This window comes from Canis lupus, chromosome 4 (genome assembly GCF_011100685.1).
Source record: "Canis lupus familiaris isolate Mischka breed German Shepherd chromosome 4, alternate assembly UU_Cfam_GSD_1.0, whole genome shotgun sequence".
Lineage (NCBI taxonomy): Eukaryota > Metazoa > Chordata > Mammalia > Carnivora > Canidae > Canis > Canis lupus.
The window spans coordinates 51,541,225-51,562,024 of NC_049225.1; positions in this window are offsets into that span (position 1 = coordinate 51,541,225).

Genomic DNA, 20,800 nt, shown 5'->3' on the forward strand with positions numbered 1-20,800 from the left:
TCAAGAGAATACATTCTATTTTTCATACTAAGTCTTTGGGAACATGTGAATATTTCACTGTTATAGCACATCTCAATTTGGACATTAGATTTTCATTGAAAATATTTGAATCTGTTCTTATATTTCATAAAATTTACAGTTAAGTAAATTCACAAATCCAGGTTTTTTTTCAAATTACTTCCCGGGGATCCCTGGGTGGCGCAGCGGTTTGGCGCCTGCCTTTGGCCCAGGGCGCGATCCTGGAGACCCAGGATCGAATCCCATGTCGGGCTCCTGGTGCATGGAGCCTGCTTCTCCCTCTGCCTGTGTCTCTGCCTCTCTCTCTCTCTTTCTCTCTCTCTGTGACTATCATAAATAAATAAAAATTAAAAAAATTCAAATTACTTCCCAATGACTGAATCAAATATTAATTTTTAAATTTAATTTTATTAAAATTAAATAAAATGAGAAATTTAAGTCCATGGGGCACCTGGGTGGCTCAGTTGGTTAAGCATCTGCCTTCGGTTTAGGTCATGGTCCCAAGGTCCTGGGATCAACCCCCACATTGGGCTCCCTGCTCTGTGGGGAGCCTGCTTCTCTGTCTCCTTTTGATCCTTCCACCTACTTGTGCACTTGAGCTCTTTCTCAAATAAATAATAATATCTTTCAAAAAAAAGTAATTTAAGTTCAAGGTTGCACTACCCACATTTCAGGTGTTCAATAGGCACATGAAGCTAGTCTCTACTGTAGTAGGCTTAGACTTTTCAGAACATTAGCTAACATTCATAGAGAACTTGTATGTGTCAGGGGCTGTGCTCATTATTTTACATTTGTAATTGTAGATAATCCTTATGATGACCCTGGCCTCCCTTCACTCTTGTTTCTTATAATCCCTTCACCATGCAGTAACCAGGCTGATGTTCAAAAACATGAATCTTGGAGCACCTGGGTGGCTCAGTTAAGTGTCCAACTCTTGATTTTGGCTCAGGTCATGATCCCAGCATCATGAGGTCAAATCCTGCATTGAGCTCTGTACTGGGTGTGAAACTTGAGTGAGATTCTCTCTCTCCCTATGCCCTTCCCCACCTACTCACTCTTGCTCTCTCTCTCTAAAAAAGTAAAATAAATAATAATAAAAAACGATTAATCCTGTACAAGTTTTATCTGTTGGCATTGACTTCCCATTCTGATAAGAATAAAATCCAAAATTCCTTATCATGATTCATAAGACCCATGAAATCTGGTCTCTACCCACCTCTCTGACATCATTTTGTGCCACTTTCCCTTTGGGATACTACTTTGCTTTCTGTTCCTAAAACACAATAGTATTTGCCCCATGTCCAAATCTTTGTACTCAATAGTCAATAGTCCCTCTGCCTAAAGACATTAAGAGCCCTTCCTGTGGTTTGCTCATTTTCATTCTTCAGATTTTGCCTTAATATCACTTAAGTAGCTCACTCTATTACATCACTCTGTATATCTCCTTTCTATCATTTATCATGTCTGTAGCAATCTTGAGTATTTACTTATTCCAATATTATAAGTCCCTTTACTAGGATGTAAGAGCTACAGAGATTTGTCTTCTTTTTTTTGCCGTCAAGCTTGTAGAGCCTAGCACAGTGCCTGGTACTTAATAGGCAATCAAATACTATAGAAATGGATGACACTGGTAGGTATTATTATAAATAAGACTGAGGCTCAAGGCACCTGGGTGGCTCAGTTGGTTAAGTGTCTGCCTTTGGCTCAGGCTCAGCCCCCCGTTGGGCTCCCTTCTCATCAGCAATTCTGCTTCTTCCTCTCCCTTTTCTCTTACCCCTGATTGTGCTATCTCTCAAATAAATTAAAACTAACTAAATAAATAAATTTAAAAGAAAAAAAAGACTGAGGCTTAGAGAGGATAAAAGTTTCCCCCAAGGTCACTCAGCTAATAGAACAGACTGAGAACATAAAGCTAGGTCTAACCACAAACTCTATGTTTTTCTAAAGAACAAAAGGGGTGGGCAGATAGAGTAAACTTAACTGCAAAAAGGAGTGATTTTGAAGGTGATTTATATCTGTAAAAATGTATGTGGATATATACTTGGCAGGAAAACTCAGAAGTTTTTTAGTGTCAAGCAAATGGCTCAGAGCCTGGTTAAAGATGAGGCCTCTAATGCTTATGATGGATGGATGAAGGTCCCATATACAATGGAACTGACTGTCTTGGAGTGAATCATCCTGAAAAATGCCAAGACAAGCATCCTGCACCCACTTGCCTGACTGTGCAACCCCTCTTTGCCCTCAACCTTAGGTCATTTGGACCAAGAAAGGGAATTTGTGTGCCTCAACCACAAATGGAATGACTGAACTAGCACATTTTTTTCCCTTGGGACTCATCAGCTGGACCAAACAATCTGTTCTGAGTTAGGAACCATACTCCTAACCTCATTTTGCCATATTAAATGTCAATGTCCTTCTCAAAGCATAAAGCCCTGTATTCGTGATGTACAAACCTTTGCAAGCTCAGAGGGCCAATTTTGGTCTGGCAGGTGGCAAGGGCAATAGTCAGAAGGAAGAAGTGGATGTATGTTGAGTGCCAACTGGGTTGTCAACTGGGTGTCTGTCAAACACTGTGCTGAACATTTTCATCTGTCATTCCCCTCATTGAATCCTCTCAGTCTCCCTTTGAAGGGGAAAGAAATATTTTCACTCCAGAAAAACTGGATCAGAAGCTTCTGATCAGGTCAAGGTGGAGACAGTGGATATTTGGACAGCTAAGGAAAGTACAAATTCCTCAGCAAGCAGCTCAATCCCAGGATTCAGATCTCAGCTTGGAGGCTCCTGCTCTGGGGGCTTGCATTTTTAAAGAGGATGCTTCCTACCTGACCCTACCACTCCAGGTACTGTCTGACAGCACTCCATTTCACAAATCATGACATGTTAAAAAAAATCATCTTTAATTATTTTACTTACCTCTTGTTTTTCTTTTTCTTTTTTTCTAGAGAGAATGTATAGCAGAGTTTTAGAGCAAGAGTTGGCAAACTTTTTCTGTAAATGGCCAGGTAGTAAATATTTTAGACTCTCTAGGCCATGCAGTCTCCGCTATACCTGCTGGACTGCTGGTGTCACATGAAAGCAGCCATAGACACCATGTAAATGAATGAGAATGTCTGTATTCCAATAAAACTTTATTTACAAAAGCAGACATCAGGCCGGACTTGGCTAAAGGGCTGTAGTTTGCCAACCTGTGTTTTAGAGCACAGATTGTAGCACCACACTGGACAAGACTGAATAGCAGCTCAGCCCCTGACTAGTCCTGTAAACTTGGACAAGCTCCTTAACCTCAATAAGGTTCTGATTCCCTATCTGTAACACAGGGATAATAATAGTATTTTCCTTCTAAGTTGATGGGGAAGCATACATGGATTAACATATGTAAAATACTCAGAGCAGAGCAGGTCTTTAAAAGTGTTTAATCTTAGCCTTTACATTTCACAAGGGCAAAGGCCACATGAGTTGTGTCCTGAGTCCTTGGCACAAAGGAGTCCTTGCAAAAAGGAGGCAGTCAGGAAACACATGTCCAGAAATGAATGGATGAATGATCTTTTATTAGCCTCAGAATGAAAAAAAAAGAGTTTGTTGATTTTTTAAAAAATAGAAAATAGGTTTTTCCTTTTTAGTAGTGTAAAAATGTTCCCCAAGTCTAACTTTTAGCTAGGTTCTCTACATAGCTCAGACCCCAGCACCAGACTAAAATTCTCTCAAAGCCAGAAGAAAAGGCAGCTTCCATTGTGCAAACCAAATATTCTCCCCAACAAAGACATCCCAGAGTATGTATTTCCATAAATTCTTGGGAAAATTGGCCAAAATACCAGCTTGTTTAGGAAGCATCTTTCTTGGCCAAGCTGACCACCTCAGAGTGCCCTGTGTTTTTGAGTACAAGACTGTAAAAGCACTCAGTACTACCCTAAACATAATTCGAAGTCCTCTCTAAAATATAATTTAACAAATAAGATATTTGTAGATCTTTATTTGCTATTTAAAACATTAATTATGGTTACCTTGGAAGATTTCTTGGATGAATAAATATGTAATAAGTATTCACAGATATTTTAAAAGCACAAATTAGGAAGGAAACCAACTTTCCCAACTTCCCTGTTATTTGCCTCTGTTTAGAGATGGCAAAGGAAATGACTGGTTGATCCATGACTTTTTTTAAACCATGGTATGTTGACTCAAATTTTTCAAAAAGTCTAAGATAATTATGGCTATATGGCCCATTGGTAAAATCTCATTTTGTCTCCTTGTGGTCTTAAGTAGCTTCAACCAAGTGCATTCAAGGTGAATTTCCCCCATTATTATTGAATTTTATACTAGTTTAATTGCAATCTGGCACTAGAGAATATATGGCTAGAGCAGGAGACATATCTGGAAGTGATAAAAAAAACATCAGCATCTCTAGAAAATAGGTCTAAAGTTAAGTGATTTAACAACACTCAGCAATTACTTAGCATTTCAGAAGGTGACCCTGTGTACTGAACATGCATAACCTGTGTACTTGAGTGTGCCTAATGTAATTATTTTGGTTCTCCTGGCAGCTCTGAGCTAGGCAAAGCATGTGTTATTCCCATTCTACAGAAGACAAAACTGAGGGACTTGTTCAGGGTGGCCATGAATGGCAGAATTTCATTTATAGTCAGAAGGACACAGAAATCTCACAGTTCAGGGGTTCTTCATCTCCTTTCATTCTGTGGATTCTTTTGGCAGTCTGCTGAATCCTGTGGACCCCCTTTCAGAAAAATGTTTTCAAGTGCATGAGACAAAATCCACAGGATTATGAACAGAATAAATCATACTGAAATAAAGTTACTGAAATGTTAAAAATATATTTTTGTGATATATATGTTATATATGTATGTAACCCATTAAATATGGCAGGAGTAGTAACTACCATGATTTCTCAGTAGTGATGAGTATAAATAATATTTTAACATATCTAAAACAACTAAAATATGCTATAAAAAGCCTGTGATTTCTTTTGGTTGAAAAAATCACAGATTCTACTAATATTACTGTGGTCTGTTGCCTACAGTCGTAATAAAAGAAAATACTACATTTCAATTAGAGGTCAGTGAAAATAAGAATATAATGTTTTTCCCCAAATTCCTGACCATCCCCCCTGAATTTTATCCATGGCCCTATAGGAGTCTATAGAGCCCAAGCAAGAACTTTGAACTCTAGTCCAATCCCTCATAAACATGAGGAAACTGAGGGCCAGGGAGGGAAAGAGACTTATTTGGGATGACTTACCATGTACTACCAGGGCTTAAACTAGAACCCAGGGTGAGGGTGCCTGGATGCTCTGTCATTAGAGCATGCAATACTTGATCTCAGGGTCATTAATTTAAGCCTCATGCTGGGTGTGAAGCTTACTTTAAAAAAAAGAATAAACTAGAACCCAGGGGTTGAAAAGACCTTCCTTACAGGGTTTTTATGAAGGATAAACACATTAATATATGTAAATGCTTTGCACAGTATCAGACACACAATAGCCATCTTGCAGAAAAGAATGTCAATGTGATGCAGTAGAGGCACACATATGGGCCTTTCTGGAAGTCTCCTTAAAAGGGGGACAGAGTCAGTTCTTTGCCCTTGTGCCTTTCCTCTTTGGGAGTGAAGGAAGGACATCATGGCCACGTTAGAAGGATGGTACAGGCAAATACTAGATGGGACATGGGCTTTTCCCAGCAGTATGAGGTGGCCACACCTTCCTTGGACGGCCTACCTCCAGTCTACCCACATGAGAGAAAACCAAAATCTTCTGACTCTTCAAGCCTCTGTTACTTGTGCTCTCTTATGTGCAGCCAAACTCATTCTCTCGCTGACATAGTCCTTCTTCTAGTAGGGTGATGGAGCCTCTCGGGGCTCTTCCCTAGAAAAGCTTCAATTCGACGTTGCTTGGCAAGGGTTCAAGGGTGAGAGGACTTAAGGTGGTGCCCGGCCCGATTTCAAGTGCACAGAAACAGGCAGTTGTTATTACCATCATGGTTTCAGTGCCCCATGGTTCTCTGCTCTCTACCCGACTGGCTCCTGGCTTCAAAACCACATACAGCTTCCCACACCCAGGCCACCCTCCCGCTGTGGCTCTGTGACACAGGCCTCCAATTTGGCCTTGACTGAATGCTTATCATGTCTCCCAGAAAGAGACAGCTGATGAAAAATGCTGACAGAGACAAAACACCTAATAATTAGTGGCTAACAACCACAGACATGGAGGCAATTAGGTGGTTTATACAAATTCAGGGACTGAGGCAGCGTCCCACTAGTCCTCAGGTTTCTTGCATCAGCCGCAAGAGTGGTTTCTGCCAGTTGTGCTGACTTTACAGGAAGAATGTGGCATGAGAAGTGATTGGAGAGGTTGTGAGGAGGTTGAGAAGGATCTTTTGGATCTTTTTTTTTTTTTTTTTTTTTTTTTGGAGAAGGATCTTTTAACACGAAATGCCGTCCCACCCTTGGTCATGTCCTGCTCCAGTGGCCACTTTGCTGTACCTCCTATAATCAAAGCTGTAAGGCTCATGTGGAAGCCTTAGAAGGGCCATGGGTAATGCCATGGGCCTTAGAAGGGGCCAATGGGTAAAGATGCATGCAAGTCGGGCTTCCCAAAGATACACTTGGCTACTGACTTGGTACAGCACGGAGTTGTTTCCCCACTGGGTCCTTTTCCTTCGCTTTGCACTGATGGATTGGGGACTGAGTGGGATGCCGCTGCCTGCCAAAGTAGGTTTCCTTCTCTGTGGGACCTAGAAGGGAGGCATGTGTCTCTCCACCCTTTGGGCTGGTGGGGCTTCTGTAGATGTACTGGGCAGGCTAAAACTTGGCACCCCTCCCAATTAATATCCTTTTATCACCAACAGCTTTTATATTTTTAAAGATTTTATTTTATTTATTCATGAGAGGCGGGCGGGGGGGGGGGGGCAGAGACAAAGACAGAGGGAGAAGGAAGCAGGCTGCATGCGGGAGCCCGACGTGGGAGTCGATCCTGGGTCTCCAGGATCATGCCCCAAGCTGAAGGCAGCACTAAACCACTGGGCCACCAGGGCTGCACATCCAGCAACTTTTAAATTAACATCATTTAGCGGCACTTGGTTGGCTCAGCCATTTAAGGGTCTGGCCCTAGATTTTGGCTCAGGTCATGATCTCAGGGTTGTGAAATCGAACCCCACATCGGGCTTTGTGCTGGGTGTGGAGCCTGCTTACAATTATTTCTCCTTCTCCCTCTCCACCCCTCCCCCCTTTCTCTCTCCCTCTCTTAAAAAAAATAAAAAAATAAAAAAGCGCACCATTTAAAAAATTCAGTAGAAGAACAGGCCTCACTTGAAATCCCAGTGCCATTCCCCAAAAGTGACATTAACAATGGTGTGCTGTGTATCCTTCCAGAAGATTTCAATACACTGTTATGGACTGAATTATGTCCTCCCCAAATTCATATGCTGAAGCTCTAACTCCTAATGTGACTGTATTTGGATATAGGACCTATAAGGGGGTAATAAAGCTTAGAGGAGCTTGTAAGGGTGGGGCCTCACTCTAATAGGACTGATGGCCTTAATAAGAAGAGGAAGAGGGACCAGGGATGTACATTCTCACTGAGGTAAGGCCATGTGGAGACACAGCAAGAAGGCAGTCATCTGCAAGGCAAAGAGAGTGGCTTTGTAGAAACCAACCATGTCTTGATCTTGAACTTTGGGCCTCTAGAACCATGAGAAAATAAATTTCTCAGTGATATTTTGTTATGGAAGCACGAGCTAATACATTGACTTAATTATTTAAATACACAAGCAGGACAATTCATCAAAGTATGAAATATGTGCTTAATTTCTGTATTTTTCCCATTCTCCTTCTACCAAGTAGGCAGTCAGCTTTTGCAATTCCTTGGCTGAAGGATGGCTAACATGTACCTTCTCTTGAAAAGTTTTATCTCCATTCCCATGAGTACTGCATGAAAATATTTGTTTGCCCACGTTCACCTCAAAGGCAAATTGTCAAACTCTGCCTGTAGATTTTATTTAGTGAGAATGAGGAAGAACTGATTTTCTAGAAATAAAAATTCATAGAGTCAGAGAAATCAGGCAGCCTGAGTGGCTCAGCAGTTTAGCGCCACCTTCAGTCCAGGGTGTGATCCTGGAGACCTAGGATTGAGTCCCCCGTTGGGCTCCCTGCATGCAGCTTGCTTCTCCCTCTGTCTGTGTCTCTGCCTCTCTCTCTCTGTGTGTGTGTCTTTCATGAGTAAATAAATAAAATATTAAGAAAAAAATCAGAGAAATCACCCAGTGGTGCCCCCTTGCACTGGTGAAGCAAACGAATGTTCCAAAGAAAAATTCAGGAGAGCATCTCACATACTTATTCTAAGTCTCTTTTGTGGTTTTCCTGAACTGGATATCTTTTGGGGACACAGGTTAAAGAGTGCAAAATTAAGATAATGAAACACATCACCCACTCCTCAGGAACAGACCCACACTATGCATTGTTTGGTTTCAGAATTTCAGTGATGGTGAGGCACCCACTGACTTTGTGTGCCTAACATCTATTATTTTTAGTGTATTCTTGTTCTAGCCACCCACATAGTTCAAGTGAATCAATTACTCTTTACCAGCAGACACTTAGAGAAAGGGAATTCATTATTTTCCAGTGTGTACAAAAAAGGAAGAGCAAAAATTGGTATCAATTGTCTATCTTTCATTCTCCTGTCTCTTGACTTTGGGGCAGAAGATAACCATGGATTGGGGCCCACTTTTTTCAAGGTGGGGCTATTTTTTGATAGAGTTTTCTTACCCGAAGTTAGTGGCTTCTGCTGATCAGTGTTCAGAACTTGGATCTCCCCTCTTCCATGTCTGGGAGAGCCGAGGATGGGGTTGGTTGTGAGGAATGTTGCTGATGACCACAATGACACAAAGAAGCAGTACAAGGATGTGACAAGGATCTCCATGCCTGAACTACTAGTCTTGTCCCTCCTGGAACCAGCTTCTATCTGCCCAACTCTCCCGCATTTGTAAACAGGACTATTCTATCCTAGGAGCTGAGTTCAATTAACGAGGGCTTTCTTTTAGCTGGGCTTCCTAGGGGGCTGCACAAAATTATATTTTGATTTGTGACACATTTTTGAGCCAAAATAAAATCACTATTTGATAACCTATTTTTTAACTTTATTCTTTTTTTAAATTTATTTTTATTTATTTTTATTTTTTAACTTTATTCTTAAAAGGAGCAGAAGCATTTGCATGAGAATGTTCCCAAACACAGGCAGAACAAGAACTTTATGAAATATGCTCTATGCTGTGATTACTAACATTTTTGTTGACTCTGACCAAATATGTACAGAGTCAGGTCTGTGTTAGGAAGGAATGGATTTTAAAAAAAATCTCTAAGAACTATCTTCTGGAACAGGAATGAAACCAATTATCTTTTCTACTAATTCATCCCAGTGATGTTTTAGCATTTCTTCTAGAGTCCCCCTTTCCCCAAGAAGCTACACAGCTGGCTGACTACTGAACCCAGCTGTCTACTCTAAAATCCCAGGCCTTTCAAGGTATCAGCCTGAGGCACATTGGGAACTCCTTATTCTCTTATCTAGTAAGATCTTTCTAAAGGTTAAACCATAGACAGTTGTTTTTGTTGTAACTTAAAGTGAATAGCCCTCTAGATCTCAGGTTTAGAGATGGTGTTCATTTGGGGGCTTTTTAGTAATCACTGCTCTGAGGGCTCTTGGAATAGGATGGATGATGAGAAAAATTTTGAATGATTATAATCTTGACCTCACTTCTCACGGGGACTGATCCTGCCAGTGGCATCCTCTTGAGAAGATAACTAGGACTAGTAGTGTGAGCGCAATTCAGGAAGACCTATTTCTAGAAGATTCTTTCACATCTAGAAGATGAGGTGCGATTTTGGAGGCAGTGAGATTGACCAGGCATTTATTTTGCCAACTGCCATCACTTCCCCTGCAGAGAAATTCTGTGATGGAGTCACAGCAGAGCCCTATATTACCATCAGGGTCAGCTTGTAAAGCCTTGGACCAGAAGCCAGCTCCTGTCTGCTTAGCTTTAATTTCCAAACCACAGGCCTCCCTGGCTCACTCTCCTTGTTCCACTACAGTGACACAGTGACAGGGTGGGGGTGAATGGGGCTGTACAATCCAAGTCTGAACCAGAACTTTGTCCACAGCATATAATTTCTCAAGGTCTGATGTGCTATGGTTCCTGAGAATTAACAGCAGAAATTGAACAGTGTACTTACATCTCCCAAACTGCAGTCATTAGCACAACCACATCATGATTTCTGTCGTTTCTGAGGTCCTCTATTATTTAGGTAAAGTGAAAAATGATTTCATCACTTAATAAAATTTGTTTTAAAAGGAAAATTTTATGTCATCTGCATAGTTGAAACACTAGTGCCACTTGCTCTAAAGATAAGTTTTCAGTATCACTGAATACAATGAAAATAAAACAGTATGATTAAATTGGAGTTTTGAGGTCGTCTGCTGAAAGCTCTCATCTGGAGATCTGCTATCTTTTTACTTAAAAAAAAAGTCGGGGTTGGGGGGAGAGACTGGCAAGTGTGAGAGGGTTGTTAAGGATTTGTGAGCACCGAAGTGAGTCTTTCAATTCGATGTAATCATAAGTAAAAGAGAGTACTTCCTCATTCTGTGGTTTAGTATTACAGCCCATTCAGTGTTTTCTTAAATCATCATGAAGTAGGCTCACTGCAAAGTACACCACTTGAGCAGTTATGGTATCTTAAAAAGTTAGGACCAGAAGGGCATAATGAGGTTGACTTCCTTCTTCCATAGTTGGGGAAAGATGAGGATAGACAGCTTATTACTTCTGCTTTTTCTCTGATACAGACAATATAAACACCTTTGCACATCTTTGTACAAGAACATACATTTTATTGAAAGGGTGTTTGCTTAAAATGTTTTAGACGTTGCCAAGTTGCCTCCAAAATATCTGCACTACCTCACCCACCTCCATCCCCCAGCACTATATGTGATTGCCTCTGTCTCTACTCACTCAATAGATGGTTAATGGAAAAAAAAATTTCCTGCTGTGCTATCAGAGGCCTCTAGAACCCAGGCCACTCTGCATGTATTTTTTTTTTCTAATGACACAGTAGCCAACCCGCCAGGTTATGTTCTGGGAATCTCTCCCTCCAGGAACACCTTCCCTTCCCCTCTGCCCTCTTGCTTTCTTTTCTTTTCTTTTCTCTTTTCTTTCTTTCTTCCTTTCTTCCTTTCTCCCTTCCTTTCTTAGATTTTATTTATTCATGAGAGACACACAGAGAGAGGCAGAGACATAGGCAGAAGGAAAAGCAGACTCCCTGCAGGGGAGCCAGATGCGGGACTTGATCCCAGCACACCAATACAGGGATCACACCCTGAGCTGAAGGCAGATGCTCAACCACTGAGCCACTTTGGTGCCCCTCCCCTGCCTTTCTAAATCCTTCCAGGTGGGCTGCAGTTCTCCCTCCTCAGACGTTTCTGCCTCAGCCTCTGCCTGGAGGCCTCTGTGTAGTCAAGGTTTATCTAACTATACATTCCACCATTTGTTCAACATCTCTTAATCTGGAGCTTTTGGATTTTCCCACCAAAATATCCTTAATGGCAAAGTGAATGTATTCCTGGGAAGCACAATTGCAAGTGGCTAAAGGGAGAGGAAAATTTCTTTGAAGTCCCTTATTTTATCTCAAAATTGTAGTTTTATATTAAAAATGTTTTAAATCTCATCTCATCCAGTAAAATTGCTGCTCCAGGAGATGCCCCACGTTTATCCTACAGCGGTGTGGAGTCCCTGGCACATCTCTACAGCCCAGGTAAAAAAAAAAAAGCAGCCTGGGTTTTATTCTCCACCCTAGCCTCAAAGCTCTCCAGGAAAGGGACTCAGATGTAGAGGGACCTCTCTGACACAGGGCTCAAGTTCAGTAAATCAGTATTACTTGCACTTTCTGCCTCTGTCTCCTCCTGGAGAGGATAAGGATCTGTAATACAGAGACCGGCTAAAGGGTTGTGAGTATGGAGGTCTCTAATCACTTTCAGGGTGTGATGCCTGCTAAGATGTATGTTATTTTCCTATTACTGCTGTAACAAATCACTACAAACTTAATGACATAAAACAACACAAATGTGTTCTCTTCGGGCTGGAAGTCTGAAATTAGTTTCACTGGGTTAAAATCAAGGTGTCAGCAGATCCTTCTAGAAGCTCTAGAGGAGGCTGTTTCCTTGCCCTTTGCAGCTTCCAAAGGCCGCCTACGTCTTCCGGCTCTTGGTCCCCTCCTCTCATCTTCAAAGTCAGCTGCGCAGCATCTTCAAATGTCTTTCTGTCCTGACTCAGATTTCCAGAATGTCTGGCTCGCTGAAACACCAATGCGGGGCTCAGAGGAAGCGGCAGAGCAGTACAAGCTGAGTTGCAAAGCAACTTTGTCCTTAGGCACGGGGGACAGCAGGTGGCGCCGGGGTCCGCCTCAACCGCCGCACTTGGCCCATTCGGAGCACCTGCTCAGGGGAACGGAGCGTGGAGTGGTCTGGGTCACTGCGGTGTCTAAAGAACCGTTTCCCAGTCTCTGCACGCACGGAGGAAGGACGCCCTGCCCAAGGGCGCCGAGGGGCGGCCCCGGGAAGCTGGGCCCTCTGCCGCGCGCAGCTGGAGACGCCAGGGCGCCCGCGCGGGGCGCGCACAGGAGACACCCGCGCACCTGGGCGCGCTGCGCCCCCGCCCGGGGCCGGAAGATCTGGGCTCCAGGCTGTGGCAGAAAACGCAGAAACCTAACGCCAAATATTTGTGAGCCTGCAAAAGAGGGAAATTGAAATCTCTCGGCGTGATTTAAACTAAAGCGTGAAACAACTGCTGAAGGATTTCTGGAAATGGTCTCCGGGAGCTTTTTACAACACTGCCCTTTTGCCTCCAGGCCTGGCTCCTTCTTCCTTGGAGGCAGGAGTGGGGAGGTCAACAATCTAAGACTTATGGGTCAGGTGAGAGGCTTACTTTCTCTAAAGCCATCCTGGGTTTAAGGCCGATGGCAGGCATGGCACACCTGGAAGTCACCTGTCAGGTCTCACAGTGCCCCAACCAAGCTTTGTTCCAAGCAGAATGCCCCTATTTCTAGCTCAGGATCAGATTTTGTCACCAGGGCCCAGAGGCAGCATTGCTTGGGCTCCCAGGTGACCCAAAGTCCTTTGAGGAAAGAGCTTCTTCAGAGATTAGAAGTGGTGTGCTGGTAAACTGCCTTCCAAAAAAAGAAAACCAAAGCCCTGATTTGTCATATTTGCCAAATTTTGTGGTATAAATATTCCTACGTCAGCAGACTTCAAGCTACCAGTGTCTCGTCACTGAGTGCAAGGTTGGAAAGACATGCTGATTATTGGCCTCATAGCTGGTAAAAGGCAACTTTAGCATGCCACTACTTGAGGCCTGGCCAGGGACCAGATACCAAGACATCATTCATTCACGCAACAAATTTTTAATGAGTGCCTGCTGTGTGCCAATTACTACTCTCTAATCTGGAGATCCAGAAGTGAATACAACAGATCAAGTTCCTGCCAGGGTGGAATTCACATTTTAATGTCAGTAAACAAGCAAGCAAATAAATAAATAAGATCAGTTCATGACAAGTGCTATAAAAAAGGGAAAGCTGGGTAAGGAGCTACAGTGAGAGGTGATCTATTTTAGAGCACAGGATCAGGGGAGGCCTCTTTGAGGTGATGACATCTAATCATCAAATGGAATTGGGGGAGAAGACATTGTGGGAGAGAAACAAGAGGTCAGTAATATATGGTACATGGTGCTGAAAGAACACTTGACTCTTGGAGACCTTAGGAATGCCAGTGAAGGTCCAGAGCAACTGCACTGGAATATCTGGGGCTTGAAACTTACAGTGGGGAAGATCCTGAGAGAAGGCACCTGGTGCCCCTTAACATCTCCCTGCAGGTAATTCCCAGTGGTGCGGGGAGAGAGAAGACCTGCCCAAGGTGTTCCTTTGGAAGGACCATAGCTGGGGGCTGGCTCTCCCCTGGGGCTCTCTGGAGCAGCAGAGTGGTCTGGCTGAGGAAACCCTGCTGAGTCTGCTGTGTTGGGGAAGCTACCAGTGTCTGTTTTTGGAGTCCGTTCCTGAGAAATCTGTTGAGCTCATCCTGGGATCAGGGAAGGAGGGAAGGAAGGAGGATGCTTTAATCCTGGATGGTGCAGCAGATGCCTCCTTACCAAACCCTGCTCTGGAAGAAGCTCAGGAGCAGTGGCCTTGAGCTGGATTCATTGTGTGGGCTGGACCCCTCCACACCTGGCTGAGTCAGGGTGCTTCATCCTTCATAAACGTGCACACACACAGAACATCTTCATGGCTGGATTCACCCTTTGGATGGGGATTGACTGGACATTCGGATAGTGAATGACTGGATGACAATTTGTGATGTTCATCCACATTTCTGCCCCATACATCCCTTTCCTTACATTCAGGCAGGCAGCAGGTTTTGTGAGGCCTGGATGGGGGAAGCAGGAGAAGCATACAAGGTGTCCTCGCTTTATTTTCTAAAAGCCCAAGACCAGAGAGAGGGCAGAGTTGGGAGTGTGCAGAGGAGAAGGGAGTTTGAGAAGCGGGAGGGTGAGAATCTCTTCTTCCCGCACACAAAGGAGGCTGGGTATGTGCAAAGCAAGACTGGTAGACTGCTTGATTCAAAGCCTGGCTCTGCCTCCTGGAAGCCACATCCTTGTGGACCACTTAAACTTCTCTAAGTCTACAAATGAGACAATTATGGTGCCTACTTCAGTGAACATGTTACAAGTGTTCATAACATTATAGCTTTAGTCCCAAAGTTCTGGATTGTTTGTGCTTGTTATGGGGTGACTTGTTCCCCCAACCCCCCATCCCCAGCTCATATGTTGAAGCCATAACCTCCAGGACTTCAGAATGTGACTGTGTTTGGACATAGGGTCTTTACAGAGGTTAGTTAAATAATGTAAAATGAGGTTATTAAAGTGAGTCCTAACCCATTATGACCGGTGTTCACATAAGAAGAGGACTTTGGATATAGGGCGTGCATGGAGAAAGGATTGTGTGAGGACACAGGTGACTTAAACAACAATAATTTATTTCTCACAGTTCTGCAGGCTGGAAGTCAAAGATCAAGGAGTCAGCAGGGTTGATTTTCTCTGAGGCCTCTCTCCTTGGCTTGTAGATTGATGTCCTCTCCTTCTGGTACTTTGTTAAGGCAGCCTTAGCAAACTAACACAATACTAAATAAACTTTGGAGGTCCTGGAGGTTGGAGAGCACAAATCTGCCTCCCCTAATTTGGACGGGGAAAAAATTAAAGCCATTTGGATGTATACAAAAAAAACTATTATTCAGCCTTAAAAAAGAGCGATATCCGGGACGCCTGGGTGGCTCAGCGGTTGAGCATCTGCCTTTGGCTCAGGGTGTGATCCCGGGGTCCTGGGATCGAGTCCCACATTAGGCTCCCTGTGAGGGGCCTGCTTCTTCCTCTATGTCTCTGCCTTCTCTCTGTGTCTCTCATGAATACATAGATAGTCTTTTTTAAAAGAGAGAGAGAAATCCTGCCATTTGAGACCGCATGGATGAACCCAGAGGACATCGTGCTAAGTGAAATAAGCCAGATACAGAAAGACAAATACTGTATGATCTCACTTATATGTGCAATCTAAAAAGTTGAAGTCATAAAAATGAAGAATAGAAAGGTGGTTGCCAGAGGGGGGCAGGAAAGAGAGAAGCTGGTTAAAGGGTATTAAAATTCTAGCTATTTGGATTCCAGATGAGTAAGTCCTGGGGAATCTAATCTACAGCATGGTAACTATACTTAAAAATACTGCATTTGTATCTACTTGTTGAGAGTAGATCTTAAGTGCTCTTGACAGATATACACAAAAAGTCACTATGTGAGGCTATGAGTATATTAATTAATTAAAGTGTGGTAGTCCCATTTCCCAGTGTATACATGTATCAAAACATCAAGTTGTATACCTTAAATACATACAATTTTTATTTGTTAATTATATCTCAATAAAGCTGGGGACAAATAATCAAACCACAAAGTACATCCCTTCCTGGCCCAATCTCCTATTCTTTCCTATCATCCTCTGTCTCCTTGGCAAGTCAAGACCAGAAGGGGCCAGACCTCATATCTTGCCCAGTATTTCATTAGCTTCGTCAAGAGAGTGAACACATTTTGGGCACCAGTTAGGCATTAGGGGTAATGGTTATGTGCAGGGGTTCCAGGGTCAGACTATCTAAGTAGAAATCTTTCCTTTCTAGTCATCTGTTGCTGTGTAAGAAACTTTTGTGGAAAAGAACAGCAGTGATTTATTGTTACCTGTCATGATTCTGGGGGTAGATGGGGCTCAGTTGAGCAGTTCTCACCCAAAAAACGCTTACAGTTCTGATAGTTGAGGCTGGCTGGGCCCTCAGTTGCAGAAACATCTACATGTGGCCTCAGCTTCCTCATAGAATAGCATATAGGTTCCTCTGCTCCTGCTTCTTGCTCATCTCTACTTGGCCACATCTTTCAGACCTAGCTCAGATGCCACTTCCTCCATGAAGCCTTTCTGATTCTTTGCAGATGGATGTGAACTTTCTCCTTCCAATTCCCAAAGCCCTTTATTTACATAGCTTCAATGGCATTGAGTAATCACAATGGTCTTTTATTGAGCAATATCATGTGCCAGGCACTGTACTACACACACCATAATACCCTATTGAAACTGATCTTCACAACAACCCTCTGATGAAAGATAGTTGGAAGAAAGGCAGGCAGGGACAAGGGCCCTCCTCCCACTCTCAAAAGAAACCACCCTTAAAAGGATTTTACACTACCCCGGAAGGAGCCCTCCACCCTTTCCTGCCTGATGGATAGATGACAAAAACCTGATCGGATGACAGGTGCCTGGAGAGTGAATCAGATTAAAACAGCTGACCAACAAGCCCATAAAAACGGCTAGACTTAGAAACGCCAGTGGCAACCCTTTTGGGTCCTCTCCCTCCTCCAGAACTTCATATTATCGCTTTTCTATCATTCAATAGATCTTGCTTTGCTGCCCACTGGTCTGTCTGGTCTAACTCTTCATTCTTTTTTTTTTTTTTAAGATTTTATTTATTTATTCATGAGAGAGAGGGAGAGAGAGAGAGAGAGAGAGACAGGCAGAGGGAGAAGCAGGCTCCGTGCCAGGAGCCTGATGCGGGACTCGATCCCGGGACTCCAGGATCACGCCCTGGGCTAAAGGCAGGCGCCAAACCGCTGAGCCACCCAGGGATCCCCCTACCTCTTCATTCTTCGAAGCAGTGTGACTAAGAACTGAGGGCGCTGAAGAAGAAATCTTCTAACACTTCGAAGACATGTATGATTGTTCCTTTTTTACAGATCATGACAACTGCCCCTCAGGGACACTAGGTGACTTGCCCAAGTAGACAAAACTAATAAATGGCTGAATCAGAATTCTCACCTGGTTCTGCCTGACTCTGTGGTTCTCATGCTTAACCTTTGTGTTACAGGAACGTCTTTCTATCTAAGGTTTTTTTTTGTTTTTGTTTTTTGAGTCCAATTTCCTCTTCCAGACTGAAATTCTCATGAGAGCAAAGCTGGATCTTCTTTGTATCCTTGGCTCCCAGCTTTGTGTAGATGCTGTATGATCATTTGTGGAATAAATGAAAGAACATGGAATGTACAGGTGTAAGTGGTTGCTGGCTCAGATAGCATTTGGTGGAGATGGAATATGCCTCCCACACAGGCTGACACTACATGTGAGGTCGGTCACCAGATTTTAGTGCTTTCCTCTTCTCCAAAGCAAGCCTTTTATAAAGATGCGACATCTCTGAATGAGGCCGTTAGCAAGAACCAAAGCTGTTTGTCTTAATAATCCCAATAGAGTTGTCTCCCCAACCAGCTTGTCCCTGAGGATTGTGCCTTATAGGCTGGAATCACAGATTGGCAGGGCTTAGTGGTTGTCTCTGCTTCAGTGTTCCTGATGGTCAGTCAGTAGACAGAGGTCTAGAAAGCGGGGGGACCTAGGGCCTGGCCTTCAGACTCCCATCTCCACTGAGGGGTGCATGTGAAAGCCCTAACAATGCAAACACAGGGGGTGTCAGGCAGTGGGGGCTTTGCTAACATTCTTCAGGTGTCACTTCCTCCAGGAGGCCTTCCCTGATTAGAACTGTCCCTTCCTCCATCATCAGGGAAGAGGCAGGAGCCTCTGTCAGGAGCCCCCTAGCCCCCTGTTCTACTGCTATTACAGCACATCCATACTCATGCCAGGGACCTATATACTCATTCATCCAAACATATTTGAAAAAAATATATTTGAGCAACTACCATGTGCCAGGTACCACTTTAGAGGCCGAGATAGTGAACAAAACAGACAACCCCCCCCCCCCCCATGTAGTGTACGTTTCTAGCGTGTGCTTGAGGAGACAAACATGTGAACAGTGGAATATATAACACGCTAGGTAGTGATAAGTGCTATGGAGAAAAATAAAGTAGGGAAGGGCCACAGGGCATGCTGGGCGGCATTGGCAGTGGGAAGGCCAGTTTGAAAGAGGACGGTCAGAGAAATTGGATGACCATAGAAGTGACACTGGAGCACAGATGGTGAAGGAGGTGAGGAAGGAAGGGGCTCTAGGCAGAGGGACCAGAAGTACAAAGGCCCAGAGTGGGGAGTTGGGCTCCCCCGACTTGAAGAACAGCAGAGGTGGCCTGGCTGCAGGGGTGGGAGGGTGGGGTAGAGGTACAGAGGAGAAGGGGAAGGAATGGGGGCAGATTACACCTTTGTGCCCTGTCCCACCTCTCAAGACCCATGCTTTAGCATATTAACATGAAACAGAGGCTCTGACTCTAGCTAAGCCAGAAAACAGTGTCAAATTCTTGGCTTTTAAGTTTCAGAAGGCAGGGCCAGGTATAAGATGGGAAACCTGTAGGAGGGTGCAAGTTCTTCCAGACTGACCCAGGCCTCCCTCCAGATTCTTCCCCCACTCTCAGCTGGACTACATGAAGATTCCATGGACTGGCAGGGTGGGGTGGAGACGGTTCTGAAGAGACCTGCTGAGAGGAGGTGGTGCAGCTAGAGGCCACCATGTCTGCTTCCAGGACCAATGAGAAGTTCACACCCCGAGAATCTGCAGTGAGGAGTGGTTGCTGTTCTATTCTTGTCACCAAGAGGCTGACAGTAGCCAGGCCAAGGCCTCTTCTTCATCTGGAGGAGTGATGCTCAATGCTTTGCCCAAGTGCCATCCAACCCTCTTCCAAGAATCCAGGGCACTTAACCCTCACCACCAAGCTCCTGATGGATGATGGAGCCTGACACTCAGGGTCTCACCAAGTGAGGAAGGTTCTGGATCCCCGACTCTGGTTATACACCCCAATGGGATTGCCTGGTGCCTGCCCACCTCTCACCCAGGCTGAGCCCCAGGAGACCCGGGTCAAATACGTTCTCCTCTCTGTGTATACCTCTCTCTGGATTTGATTACTTCCATATTTTGAGGGAGTTGAATATGTGGAGCAGCTTATAACTTGGGTTTCATGTGTCCATTGGGAAATTCGAGGGGCATGAATTGTAGGGGAAATTTGGGTGGTTACATTCACTTCTTTCTAGTTTTCATCAGATTCTTAAAGGAGCTGCTGATGCAGGAAAAGGTGAGAACTTCTGGAATGGGGGATATATAATGTCACCCACAGGTACTAAAAATAGTGCCTAATCTGGGCCAAGCTCTTTATGTTTTTTTCATCCCAAACTTGGGGTGTGTGTGCTAACCATATCCTCAATTTACACACAAGGCAGTTGGCCACAGGAAGGCCAAGGCACCTGGTTCAGGTAGTGGAGTGAGCTTTGAACCCAGTTGTTTAGAGCAGCTGTGTGTGCCCTGCAGTGCCTCCCTGCCCCCGCCCTTGTTCCACATCATAGGATGCACAATCCCTAAGACATCCAGCCTTCCATCACACACCCATTCTGGCTTTGTCACCCTGGAATGTTCTAGAACTTTTATTAAATTTCATTTTTCCTTTCAAATCTGGGCTGATCTCCTCTTTGAGTAACATGTTTCTTCATGCTGTAGGACCCAAAATTCTTGTACTCTGTTATAAACTTGTCTTTTTTCTTTAAGGTGGAGCCTGAGTCCTAAAACCCTGGACTTTGATGAATAATACCGAATTCATTTTCTTTGTCCCGTTTATTCAGATTTTCTAAACTTCATATATCGAAGTCAAGACTGAATAGTTAATACCTCTGCTAATAGCTATCACTCATGGGATGTTTCCAAGTGACTGACGTGGTGTTGATTTATACTCATGGTTTCATTTGATCTGCCTAATGCCCCTCTGAAGTACTATTATTATTTCCATTTTAAGGAAACTGAGGTTTAGATGGGTGATGGGAGCTGCTCAAGGTCACAGAGCTACTAAATGGCAGAGGTGGGCTTTGAACCCAGATCTGGAGGATTAACCATTACCCCATATTACCAAGCCACTTGTCTCTTTACTTTGGTTGGCAGATGTATTCCTGTGTAGGTCTCAGTGGTGACAAGGACCCAGTGGCGTTTGGGTGGCTGCAGAGGATTAAGCAGGGTGGATTGGGAAGTCAGAGTAGAAGGGACTTGTTTCCCCCAAGGGCTCTTGAATTCTGGGCCCTCTCTGGGCCTGACCATACTGAGGTAACCTGAAGAAGTAGTGTAATGCAGACTCTGGAATCCAGGCCCTATGGGGATGTGTGCCACTGCTTGGCCAACCTTCCTTCTGGAAAAAGGCAGGAGGCTGCTGCTGTCGTCCTGTGTTGCCTGTGTGGACTCCAAATACCGGTGATGTGT